The following is a 12,803-nucleotide window of genomic DNA, read 5'->3' as shown; positions in this document are numbered from 1 at the left end:
TTATTAAGTATATATTATATATTTATAAAACATTAATAAGTAGCATCTTACTATGAAATGTTATCAATCTGTCTTATTTGTGGACCCTTTTAGGGCCGGCGCTGCTTTTCTGCCTCTTCATACTTCTCATTTTAGTATCACAGACTTAATTTACAAATGAGCCCCACCTACAATTTGTCCATGCATATAATTAAGGCTTGACACACCTTAAAATGCATGGCTAATGAGCAGCGGGGCACATTTTGGTGGTGCAAAACGGCCTTAACTTGCCAAAAGCATCATGATACATACGGGACAATTTTAAGTAGGGATGCACCGAATCCAGGATTCGGTTTTGGATTCGGTCTGAATACCTACACTATGTGACAGTTCAGACTTTTTAACTCACACAGCAATGCATCTTGGGAAGTGTAGTCCTGCTGCGAAAGGTACCTGAGACAGGTAAAACGTACCAGAATACATTGCTGTGTGAGTTGAAAAGCCTGAACTGCCCCTCAAAGTGTCCCAGTGAACATGGAGTCATATGGGAACCCTAAACTTACATGACGGCAGTTGAAGGCCAATCGACAGGCGCATGTGTAAACAAAGAGAGCTGCCTCCTGTTTTAAAATGGGCTGTTTTACTCCTACGCATGAAACTGATTGAGATTTAGGGGGGCATGTATCCCATATGACTCCATGTTCATTGGCACACCGCAATGCATTCTGGTACATTTTACCTGTCTCTGTTCCTTTCACAGCAGGACTACACTTACCAAAATGCATTGCGATGTGAGTTGAACAGCTTGAACTGTCCCAAAGTGTGCCAGTGAACATGAAGCTATAAGAGAACCCTATGTAGTTGGTTTCTTGGGGCAAATTTCTCTCCTGGCTTCCAGTTTGTAAACAAGGTAAAAGCAAAAACAAAGTTTGCTACTGAATGCCAGGAAAGCAACACTGCTTGTTTTGGTTTTGTTATTCTGCTCCCCGCCGAGCAGAACGACTTCCTGTTTTGGATTGCTGTGGCTGCAGCAGCCTCATTGAGTCAGGCGCCTGCAGTCACCTCAAACTCAGCTCAGCGACTCAGAAACCGCAGCTTGACAGGAACTTGTTGGTTTGAGCTATTGAGAGAATGTAGCAATCTGGAACAGTAAAAAACTGCATTAAAAAAACAAATACAAAAAAACAACACATTGTAGAAAACAGTCTTAAAAAAACCCAACATAAGTGGAACGGAACATCATTCCTTAAGTTTACTATTATAGGTTTTGTACAAAAAGAGAGACTCTTCAGCCCTGATCTTAGAGTAAAAAAAAATTAGCTGTTTACTTCCTAATCTTAACAGATCCCAGTAAGCACTAATATTGGACTACTGTACCTAAAATAGCATTAGTCCAATATTAGAGCTAACCGGGGCTGTGAAACGAGCCATCAATGTGTTGTGTTTTTTACAATATGAAACTGCTTGTAGTAAAACAACAATGCTATGCAAATCAGACATGAAAACAGAGCTTCATTAAACAAGAGTCAATAACCATCTGCCTTGAGTCTGTGCTGTATGAAACAATTAAATCACTTAAATCAACACTATAGTAAACATGTGTCAAAAACAAACACTCGGGCAACACTTAGCTTGTGTTAAAGAAAGTGCCTTTCTCCTCCTATGTCCACGTCAGTCACTGTGTATAATTGTACCATCTTGACTTTCCCATCTATATCTATTAGAATGCATTTATGTTTTTTTTAAGCGTTGGCAGGGTAACTTCTTGAACTCCATAGAGTTTACACAAATGTTCTTTTAATTTCTAAAAATCATCACCAAATGCTATAAGGGGGCTTTGTGGTCTAGTGATTAAAGGAAAAGGGCTTGATACCAGAGGTCTCCGGTTCTAATCCCTGCTTAGCCACTGATTTACTGTGTGTAACCCTGATTAAGTCACTTAACCTCAATGTGCTGCTTCCTTCGGATGACATGTAAAACCGAGGTCCTACTGCAAGTGACTCTGCAGCAGCAGTTTGTGATGCCTTAGTTCACAACTTGTCTCTCTATTGCTGTGGATAAAAGCGTCTGCTAAACGACATTGTTGTTATTATTATTATTAATAATAATATGGAGGGAGCAATCTTTCTCCTAAGGGGGTGAGGAAGGAAGGGCGCAGTTCAGTCTTCATGCCTCAAGCCTGCCCTGGACTGGAGGGAGCACCCTTTCTCTTAGTGAATTAGGGAGAGAGAAGTTCAGTCTCTTTTGCAAATCTTTTAATAGTAATATAATATAAATATTTGTGGGGGGGGATTTAGAAACAGCATTATATAATATGCGGTGTTGAATCAATCTTTCATTCATAAATGAGAGGTGTAATGGAAAAAAGAGGGATAGGTGTGGAAGGGTTACTGTGACAGTCCCACTCCCAATTCTCTCCTCTCTGCCCTTCTCTGCTCAGCCTGCTTTTCTAAAATTGTCCTCAGTCCAAAACCCTGCCTCTTAGAGCTAAACACCATTCCAGGAAATGAGAAGCAGTTAAGCTTCCTTTGTTGTAAAACTGTCAGTCTCTCTGCAGCAAAAATGGCAGAAGCGAATATTCTTGTAGAAGAGGACCAGTTTAGCTGTTCAGTGTGTCTGGAGATATTGAAGGGCCCAGTCACAGAAACACAATTCTGGTTGAAGTTGTTGGAGAATTCAAGAAGAGAAGACTCAATCCTCCTCCTGCTCAAAGTTATGCTGGACCTGGTGATGTGCCGTGTGATTTCTGCACTGGAAGAAAGTTCAAAGCTGTGAAATCCTGTTTGACGTGCCTGGCCTCTTACTGTGAAACACATGTTAAGTCTTATAAGTCTTACAGTGAAGTTACAACCTTAAAGAGGCACAAACTGGTCAATGCAATTGGAAATCTGGAGCAGAAGTGTTGAACACCAAAGAGTTTTGAAGGTCTTCGTAGAACTGATCAGACGTGTATTTGCTGGCTGTGTGAAGACAAGGAACATAAGAGCCACGATACAGTCTCAGCTGAGGCAGAAAGGACTGTGAAGCAGGTAAGGGTTTGAACCATTTCTTTGTAGCTATCCTACCAGATAAGAGTCCCCATGAATAATTAATGTGTCTGTTTTAAAATGTTTAAAAAGATTTTAATATTTTATTGATACCTATTTTATTGCCTCAGCTATTATGGCAGGGGTAGTCCTGGAGAGCCACAATCCAGCAGGTTTTATAGGTAACCCTTAAATCATCTGTTTCTGAAGAATGTAAATTGTTGATCAATTTATCAAGTTCATTTGTTCAATGAACTCAGGAGTGGTCAGCTCTGGTCCAGGAGAGCTGAATGGTGTTTAGGTTTTTGTAGTAATTATCTCTCAATTACTTAACTGAACAAACTACTACTTAAATTGAAAAACAGCTGCTTAAGTAGTCAACATGACAATGCTCCAAGTCTTTAGAAATGGATGATTAAGGGTTACTTATATAACTTGGTGGACTGTGGCTCTCCAGGACCAGGGTTGGCCACCCCTGTATTACGGACTAGGGTTATATGTATTTGTAATTTATTTGGTAATTTCTTTTTTTTCATGGACCTTGCAATTTTATTTGTCATGTTTTTTAAGAATATGTTATATTGTTTATGTTTATCTTAGAAACATGTCATTGGTTAAACTGTGTATTGTGTAACAAACAAACCCTGATTCCTAATTTTAACAAATAAACAAAACCATGTGGCCAAAATAAATCTGAAATAGAATATACTTTAGAGAGGAAGCAGCTTCAGTTGTCTGGTTTACCTGTCATAAGCATAGGTAATGTAGCACATAAGAAAGTTTACAAACGAGAGGAGGCCATTGGCCCATCTTGCTTGTTTGGTTGTTAGTAACTTATTGATCCCAGAATCTCTTCAAGCAGTGGAGTGGAGCTTGAGGGGAGCAATTGTAATTATTTATTTAGTAACTGTGAACACATTAATATACACTCCTCTCCAATAAATATTTGGACAGATGAATACACGGAGAATGACTCGTGGTGGGGCATTTCTTACCCAGCTTACCCCATTCAGAACTTTTAGGTCCCTAAATATCTTGGAATCTCTAATATATAATCCTTCTAGCAAGGGGTCTGACTGGGGAAAAATCATGAATCTGTCTCAACACTTGTTGGATAGCATCATTACTTTGTTCATTGATTATTGAACAAGTTTTAATTAACCTACAAATAATCCTATTACTCCCTTATGTATCTTTGTAACTAAATGCCTCTTCTGTTTTCCTTAGATGTAGCCTGATGTCAAATGGGAATTGTAAAAATAACCTGCTGCATTATTTTGTTATAGTTAATTCTCACCTATCTATCTATCTTTGTGTTGGTTCTGTGTAAGTTAAATGTATGACCTTATGACTGTCTCTCTTCATCCTCTTCTCTTCAATCAGATTCCTGTCAGCTCACACTGGATCCTAACACAGCACATAGAGAGCTCTACCTGTCTGAAGGGAACAGAAAGGTAACATGGAGGAGAGAGATCCAGCGATGTCCTGATCACCCAAAGAGATTTGACAGACTGGCCCAAGTGCTTTGCAGAGAGTGTTTGTCTGGGACTAGCTGTTACTGGGAGATTGAGTGGAGTGTGACGGCTTTTATAGGAGTTGCATATAAAGGAATCAGCAGGAAAGGATGGGGCATTTCCTGTGGCCTTGGAAACATTGACAAGTCCTGGAGTTTATACTGCTCTGGTTCCAGTTACTCTGCCTGGCACAATAACAAGAGAACTGCAATGACTGCCCCACACTCCTCCAGAATAGGAGTGTATCTGGACTTTAATGCTGGGACTCTGTCATTTCATGGAGTCTCTGACACAATGACCCTCCTGCACAGATTCCAAACCACATTCACTGAGCCGCTCTATCCTGGTTTTAGGCTTTGGGGTTATGATTCCACTGTAACAATCTGCCAACTGAACTAGACTTTTGTGTTTTGATAAAACATTTATATTGAGCTCCCTGTCTGTGCTCTCCACTCCTAGGGTGAAGGGAATGCTCAATCTTTGTATATGTTAGGGGGTGACACCTGCAGAGTGAAACAAGGTGAATTATTTGTTGTTACACTTGAGGCTGAGGTAACCTAATTTTTACTGTTTAAGCTCTGCCAGATTAATGGAATTAGGTGAATTATGTTCTTTTTTATTGTTGTCAAAATTCTGTTTAATCTGTCAAGTTTGTAGTTTTATAACTGTGTTGCAGTGTAACAGACCCTCACTTGTGTAATTCATTGGACATTTCTTTTTCACTATTAGTTGTGTTTTTATTTTTGAATGAATTATATTAGGTTTTTGTTCGACTCTTGTATGTTTGTGAGCACGAGGATTTGTTGGATTGCTAGTGATCAACTTACTGCAGCTGCAGGTTGTTGTTATAATCCAGCACACACAGTTTAAAAACAGACTTGCTTACGAAACGAGAGAGGCATCACAGGAGAGTAAGAGAAGGACAGGAACAAACAAATAAATTTAGAATGTTGCTTGACAGCCTCATATCCAGTGTTGCTTTTCATAATACTGTAAAGCCATAAATATTTGAGAACCTTTATTGTGTATTTTTCGAGTATGAAAAAAATGTAAATATTTGGCACAAAATCAAATTTCACTAACAATACATACTTCCTATATTGCAACAGGTCGCCAATATTTCTGGAGGAAAATAGGTTTTATGGGTGTGATTCGCCAAATATTTTGTTTGCAAATATTTATGGCTTTACAATATTTTCTGTAAAACATACTGTACTGTCTCTGCTTTAGTAATCCTGCAAAGACAGCTCAATCTCTTCATTGCTCCCGTTCTCAGAATCAATGTACGCTGCCATATATATTTTGCAATCAAGTTCCAATATACAATAAAGGTAAAAAAACTGCAGCAATAATACAATGAAATACTCTGTATATACTTTGGATCGTTGATTGTTTGCTGCCGTATCTCCAACTCTTCTCAACGTCTTCACAGATTTTTCCTAATACAGTTGGATACTAAAGTCACCTGATGATTTTGATCTCTCCTTCCCGACTTCAAAACATATCATATTACTAACAGATCAGATTGAAGAAAAAAAAAATAAAAATAACAAGTGCTCTTTCATTTGACGTACATGTGTACATACTGGAGCTGAAGTGGTTTATCTATCGGAACCTTTTAATAGCTTTTATCCCTTATTACTGTCATTTTTTATATTGTAGAAAGCCTTGGTTGTGGGGTATCAGAGGGTCCAGCTGCCAGTGTACTTGCGTCACCATATTAGTAAGACCTGTCTGGTCCTGGACTGAACACAAGAGGGAGGTAGACTACCATTCCTGGGTCTTGTGCTATGGGATGCCAAGGGTAGAGAGAGGGAAGCTGAGCTGAGTGATGGCTTGAGCTGGAGGGTGAGAGGCTGGAGAGATGAGGAGGCAGTCATCAAGGAGATGTAGCAGGAATGGGAGGTGGCAGATATTAAGGAGTGCTTCGGACAATAAGTGAAAAATCTTTAGGCTACTGCAGCAGCTGAAGGTCATTTGAGTGGAAAAGTAGAAGGAGCCTTGCCAGGAGATCCCAAATAAATAGCGCAGAGAAGGATGTATGAGCATCACCTTGAAAGCGTTGGTGATGTTGGCTTTTGCCAGCCAGGTTCCATGATCAACAAGCTTCATACATTTTATGGCATCAGGAAGTGTGATATACTGGAGGAAGAATTGATTGTGGGGGATTAGGGCATTGATGCTGCTGGTGGAGCGTCTGCGGGGGACGGAAATATCAATGATGAGCCGAGAAAGAGTGGGGGGTGGGGGTGGAGAAAGGATCGGCCATGAGACCCTTGCTGATCTCGGCCTGGATGAGAGAGGAGATTGCTTGAGGGTCTGAGACGGCAGAGTGAAGGTTTTCACAGATGAGGGACGAGGATGGAAGGATGACTAGGCCGGTGGAAAAGCTGCCTTGAAGACCGTTTATTAGATAGTCGACGAACCGCCGATCGGGGTGGAGATGCTTTGATGAGGGCTGGGATCTTTACTGGAGTGAAAACTGAAATGGGCTGTTAATTATAGTTTCTTCCATTGGACAGGGCAGATGAGCTGGGAGTGGACGTCGCTGCAGAAGGACCAGTCGTGGAGGTAGTGGCAAGGGTTGGAAGAGCAGGTAGACAGGTTGAAGTTGTAGCAGATTTGTTTAGATTCGATGAACTTGATGGCACTACCTTATCTTATGGAGGAAAATGGAGGCACTGACAAATGTATTGGGGTCGCTTGCAGGAGGAGTGGAAGAGTGGGCGTTGATGGTGGGTGATATAAACTCAGCAAAAGGCTGCATGTTCTCTGGTGCGGCACGGTTGATCTGCAAAGCAGGACGGCGGAATCTGAATGCACTAGTCGAAGAGTGCTTTGAGGAGCTGGGTGACAGGCCAAGCATGATGGTGACTAGATGTGATGGTGGTGGCTGCAGTCGCGGCCGTTTTGAGTGGCCTGGCGGGAGGTTGAGGCGGTCTGTGGGGCCAGTAAAAAAGGGCTGCTCAGGCTGCAGATCCTCGAACTTGTCCAAGGCGGAAGCAGATCCATGCCTCCGCTTTTTTAAAAACATTTTTTTTATAAGTTTAAACAAAGGATTTTGAAACATAAAAATTCAAACAAGGACTTTTTTTTTAAACAAAAGGTTAAATAAAGAATTTTAAAATGAAAACAAAGGATTTTTTTAATCTCAAAAGCCAGTTGAGGATGCTGTAGAAACAAATACAAGACAAAGACTGGAAGTTGTGCTCATGAATATATATATAGAACAGGGAGTGATTGACAGATGGGGCAGCGAAGAGGGGAGCCCTGGCCCTGGTCCAGAGGCTGATGTAGCATGCAGGGTGCAACGCTATTGGAGAGCTGGCTAAGAGAGAGAGAGAGCTCCGAGGTGGAATGGGCGGGGCCACGCTGACTTGGAACTGGCTGGTTTCTGTGGTGCCGCTCGGCTGGAACTGGAAGTAAACAGAGACACAGAAGGAGAGAGCGAGAGAAAGAAAGAGCCCTCTCTAGCGCCCCTGAACTATGCATAAAGGCTGACATGTAAATAGAAAGCTGAATGCTCTGCTAGCCAAGACGGCAGTGGATCAGTACTGAATGGTAATTATTTCTACATCATACAAGTTTAATTAAAAAAAAAAAGATTAAATAAAAAAAAAAATCGAGCGGGTTAGTGTTCTGGTTGTTTCTTCACATTATGTTTTTCTCAGCTGCAAGCACAATTTTGGATAGTCCCAAAACAGTGGTCAAAACAGTTAGACAAATATGAAAACATGGCTCACATTTGCCAAATTAAGTGTATTTGTCAAATCCATTCACACACCTTGCACAAAGTTATACTCATATCAATACATTTAACACATGGTGACTTTACAATTAACCACTGAACCAAAATAAAATACTAGTGTTTTTTAAACATATTGAAGTCAATACATCAAAGGATGTTGCTGAGGATAGCAACATTGCTTGCAAAACTATCCATACTATTATTATTTTGTGTTCATATTAGTTTGTTCCTCTTTTTTGTATTGAGATATATTGTAAATAAATAACAGGAAAAGGCATCAACGTTGAATAATTTATTCATAGTTTGGTGAGGAATGTACAGTGTAAGCATCAGCATCATCACCACCGAGTTTCTCATTTTTATCTGGCCTCATTATTTCATCAACATCACATGTTCTGTCTGGCAATGAAAAAGCATCATGTTCCGCAAACCACAGCTGCACCTGCCGGGCACGGTGAAGCTGACATTGTCCCACACAATGGCAAAGGGCTCTCCTCCATAATTGTTTCTTTGTTTAACCACATGGGTTGAACAAGCTGAGCATAAAGCAGGTCAAGAAATGCAAGGAGTTGGTCAGTATTATATGGATTGGATGGAGCACCATTTCTTAGGGGGTGAGGGAGGGAGCAGTTAAGTCTCCATATTAAGTCTGCCCTGGACAGGAAGGGGCACCCTTTCTCACAGGCAGAGAGGTAGGGAGGGAACACTTCAGTCTCCATACCTCAAGCCTGCCTTGGACTGGAGGGAGCACCCTTTCTCTTAGGGGGGGGAGGGAGCAGTTTAGTCACTTTTGTAAATGTGTACTAATGTCCAATAAGATCAAACCTTCACTTCACTTGGTAACGTTGTTGGATTCAAACCCATACAGAGTGAAAGCCCAGTGCAGTCTATATATATATATATATATATATATATATATATATATATATATATATATATATATATATATATGATAGTAATATTTGATGGGGGATTTAGAAACAGTATTTTATAATATGCTGTGCCGAATGAATCTTTCGTTTATAATTGAGGGGTGTGATAGAAAAAACTGTTATGTGACAGTCCCAATCACAACTCTCTCTTCTCTACCCCTCTCACACCGTTTCAGCATTTTCTGCTCAGCCTGCTTTTCTAAACCTGGCCTCAGTCCAAAATCCCTCCTCTTCAGCTGTATACAACTCCAGGAAGTCAGAAGCACAGTTAAGTTCTGTTTCTCTCACTGCAGTAAAAATGGCAGAAGCAAATATTCGGTAGCCCAGGAGCAGTTTAGCTATCCAGTGTGTCTGGGGATATTGAAGGACCCGGTAACTACAGCATGTGGACACAGTTACTGTATGGGGTGTATTAAGAACTGCTGGGATCAGACTGATCCTCCAGGTGTCTACAGCTGCCCCCAGTGCAGAGAGATCTTCACCCCAAGGCCTGATCTGCGCAGAAACACCATGCTGGCTGAAGTTGTGGAGAAATTAAAGAAGACAGGACTCAATCCTCCTCCTGATCAAAGTTATGCTGGACCTGAAGATGTGTCGTGTGATTTCTGCACTGGAAGAAAGTTCAAAGCTGCCAAATCCTGTTTGACGTGCCTGGCCTCTTACTGTGAAACACATGTTAAGTCTCAGAGTGAAGTTACAACCTTAAAGAGGCACAAACTGGTCAATGCAATTGGAAATCTGGAGCAAAAGCTTTGTGCTGAACACCAAAGAGTTCTGGAGTGTTTTGTAGAACTGATCAGACGTGTATTTGCTGATTGTGTGCAGACAAGGAACATAAGAGCCACGATACAGTCTTAACAGAGACAGAAAGGACTGGGAAACAGGTAAAGGTTTGAACAATTTCCTTATAGCTATCCTATAAGGCTGTGGAGGGCTGCATTGCAAACTACTGGAGTTCGTTGATAAATAAGATGCAGCCCTGATTCATGAAATACTAATACAAGCTTAAGAAAGATTTCTGTCTTCAGTCAGTTAAACAATTCTGTAGCTGATTTTCAAGAATGCATCAGACACACCCTTTTCTGTCCTGTTTCAAAGATTATGGAGTTTGTTTCTATTATTTCTGATATATGAGTGATTTGAAATGTTAAGAAGTAAGCGTTACAGTCAAACCTCATTATAACAACCTCTACATGGACTAACTAAAAGTGATACAGATAAAGACAGTATCCACAGGGTCTGCTCACTATAGCCAGTAGCTCCTAATGTGCAGGTAGCTGCTTGTAATTCAGTCTCTTTTATTGTGTGTGTTTGGTGTGCTAGCATGGTGTTCTGTGCAGGTAGCTGCTTGTAATTCAGTCTCTATTATTGTGTGTGTTTGGTGTGCTAGCATGGTGTTCTGTGCAGGTAGCTGCTTGTAATTCAGTCTCTATTATTGTGTGTGTTTGGTGTGCTAGCGTGGTGTTCTGTGCAGGTAGCTGCTTGTAATTCAGTCTCTAGTATTGTGTGTGTTTGGTGTGCTAGCGTGGTGTTCTGTGCAGGTAGCTGCATGTAATTCAGTCTCTAGTATTGTGTGTGTTTGGTGTGCTAGCGTGGTGTTCTGTGCAGGTAGCTGCTTGTAATCCAGTCTCTAGTATTGTGTGTGTTTGGTGTGCTAGGTAGTGTTCTATTCATTCTACTTGATATAATAGCAGACCCTATCCAGTTTGTTCCATTCCCTGAGGTAGTTTCAGCTGTAGGGACCCAAGCTTCCCCCTCCTCCAAACCTGTGATTCTAATACAATAGGAATGCTGCTCCATGCAGCAGTAGTAGTACTCAGTTCTTTAAAGCTCAACAGACATTTAAAAGTGGATTGTTTTTGTAATACTTGATTATTATTATTATTATTATTATTATTATTATTATTATTATTATTATTATTATTATTGTTTACAAAATATGCTTCTGATACTTCTAACATTTTACCACAACATCAGCTTTACTTGAGTGTATCACTGACATCAAAACTTGGATGTCCTTAAATTCTCTGCAATTAAACTCTGATAAGACAGGTGTTGATAGTAGGCTCACAGCATCAAATTGATTTATCAAAAATAGATTTGGGGGATTAACTCCTAATTTGAAGTCTGAAGTGAGAAATTTGGGTGTTATTTTTTATTCTACCATAAGTTTTGAGTAACATATTAAAAAGATTACAAAAGTATGTTTTAATCATAAGAAACACTGCCAAAATTAGATAATTTCTGTCTTTATCTGATGCTGAAAAATTAAAAGTTACATGTAGACTGGACTACTGTAATGCTCTTTTTTCTGGACTTACTAGCCAAGCTTTATTAAGACTGCAGCTTGTGCAGAATTCAGCTGCAAGGGTCCTTACCAGAGGCCAAAAGAGAGCACATATAACTCCTGTGCTTGCTTCTCTGCACTGGCTTCCAGTGAAATATTGAATTGATTTTAAAATTCTTTTGCTTCATTTAAAGCATTAAATGGAATGGCACCAGATTACCTCTCAGAGTTGTTGTCTCTTTATCAGACTCGGCGTGCACTGAGGTTGACTAAAAGTGGCCTTCTCTGTATCCGAGGGTGAGGCTGAAGAGGAAAGGAGAGGTTGCTTGTTGCGTTCGGCTCCGCAGTGTGGAACTCTCTCCCCAACCATGGCAGGGGCTCTATAAATAAAGAGTATTATTATTATTATTATTATTATTATTATTAAAAGATAAACAAAGGTGATTTTTTGCAATTGAGATTGATAAGGTTACAAAGTTCTTCAATATGTCCATTATTTCAATATTTGTATTACTCACAACTTATGGGACATTACACCTTTCCTGAGAGAGGTGTGAATCAAACAGCCTGCTGGATGTGACAGGATATCACTCAATGCCTCATCAGAAATGTCACTGTGTCACTGTGTTTCTACACAGAAGCAGCTGGAGAGACACAGACAGAAATACAACAGAGAATCCAGGAGAGACTGAAAGATGTGGAGGAGCTGAAACAGACTGTGGAGTCAGTGAAAGTAGATATTGACATGAGGGTGTGTGGCTATGTGGTTGATTGCGTGCAGGTACAGGTGATAAAAGAACAGAGAGACGATTGTAATACAGTTGAAAAGGTTTGTTTGATTTATTTTTAAGTCCAGTGCCTGACGGCAAAACAAACAGTAAATAATAATGGAGGCGAGTAATAGAGCAGAGTGTATTACTTAATTTATAATCCCTGTGCTGCCCCACAAATAATAATCCTGTTTTTATCATACACCCACACAAACACATACACAGGTCCGTTAGTGCGTGAATTAGTGCTAGTGGTGCAAATACAGTTTTATTTGTGACAAAGGTGCAGTGTTGTCCGGTTTCGTGCTGGCCCCAGGTGACAGCTCTGGAATTGTGTTAACTCTCTGGTAATGTGCAAGACAATTACAAACAAACAAAAACACAACACTCACAGTTTTCAATACCAACACACTTTTACTGTCCTTCTGGCTTTAACTCACTACAAACCAATGCAAAGGAACTGATTACAATTCTCCATCCCCCTTATATGCTCTCACGCATGACCCCTTGGTAAACGAATGCAGCTGCCTTTGCAATCTGCAGCTGC

The 12,803-nt window shown here is 40.4% G+C and overlaps 1 pseudogene; it reads left to right on the top strand.

The window, feature by feature from the left end:
• The first annotated feature begins 2,506 nt into the window (after positions 1-2,506).
• Positions 2,507-4,474, top strand: LOC121309331 (annotated as a pseudogene).
• Positions 4,475-12,803: the final 8,329 nt, after the last annotated feature.

This window comes from Polyodon spathula, unplaced genomic scaffold, assembly GCF_017654505.1.
Source record: "Polyodon spathula isolate WHYD16114869_AA unplaced genomic scaffold, ASM1765450v1 scaffolds_1210, whole genome shotgun sequence".
Classification (NCBI taxonomy): Eukaryota; Metazoa; Chordata; class Actinopteri; order Acipenseriformes; family Polyodontidae; genus Polyodon; species Polyodon spathula.
The sequence above is the reverse complement of the archived record's forward strand: the minus strand, read 5'-3'. Positions and strand labels throughout refer to the sequence as shown.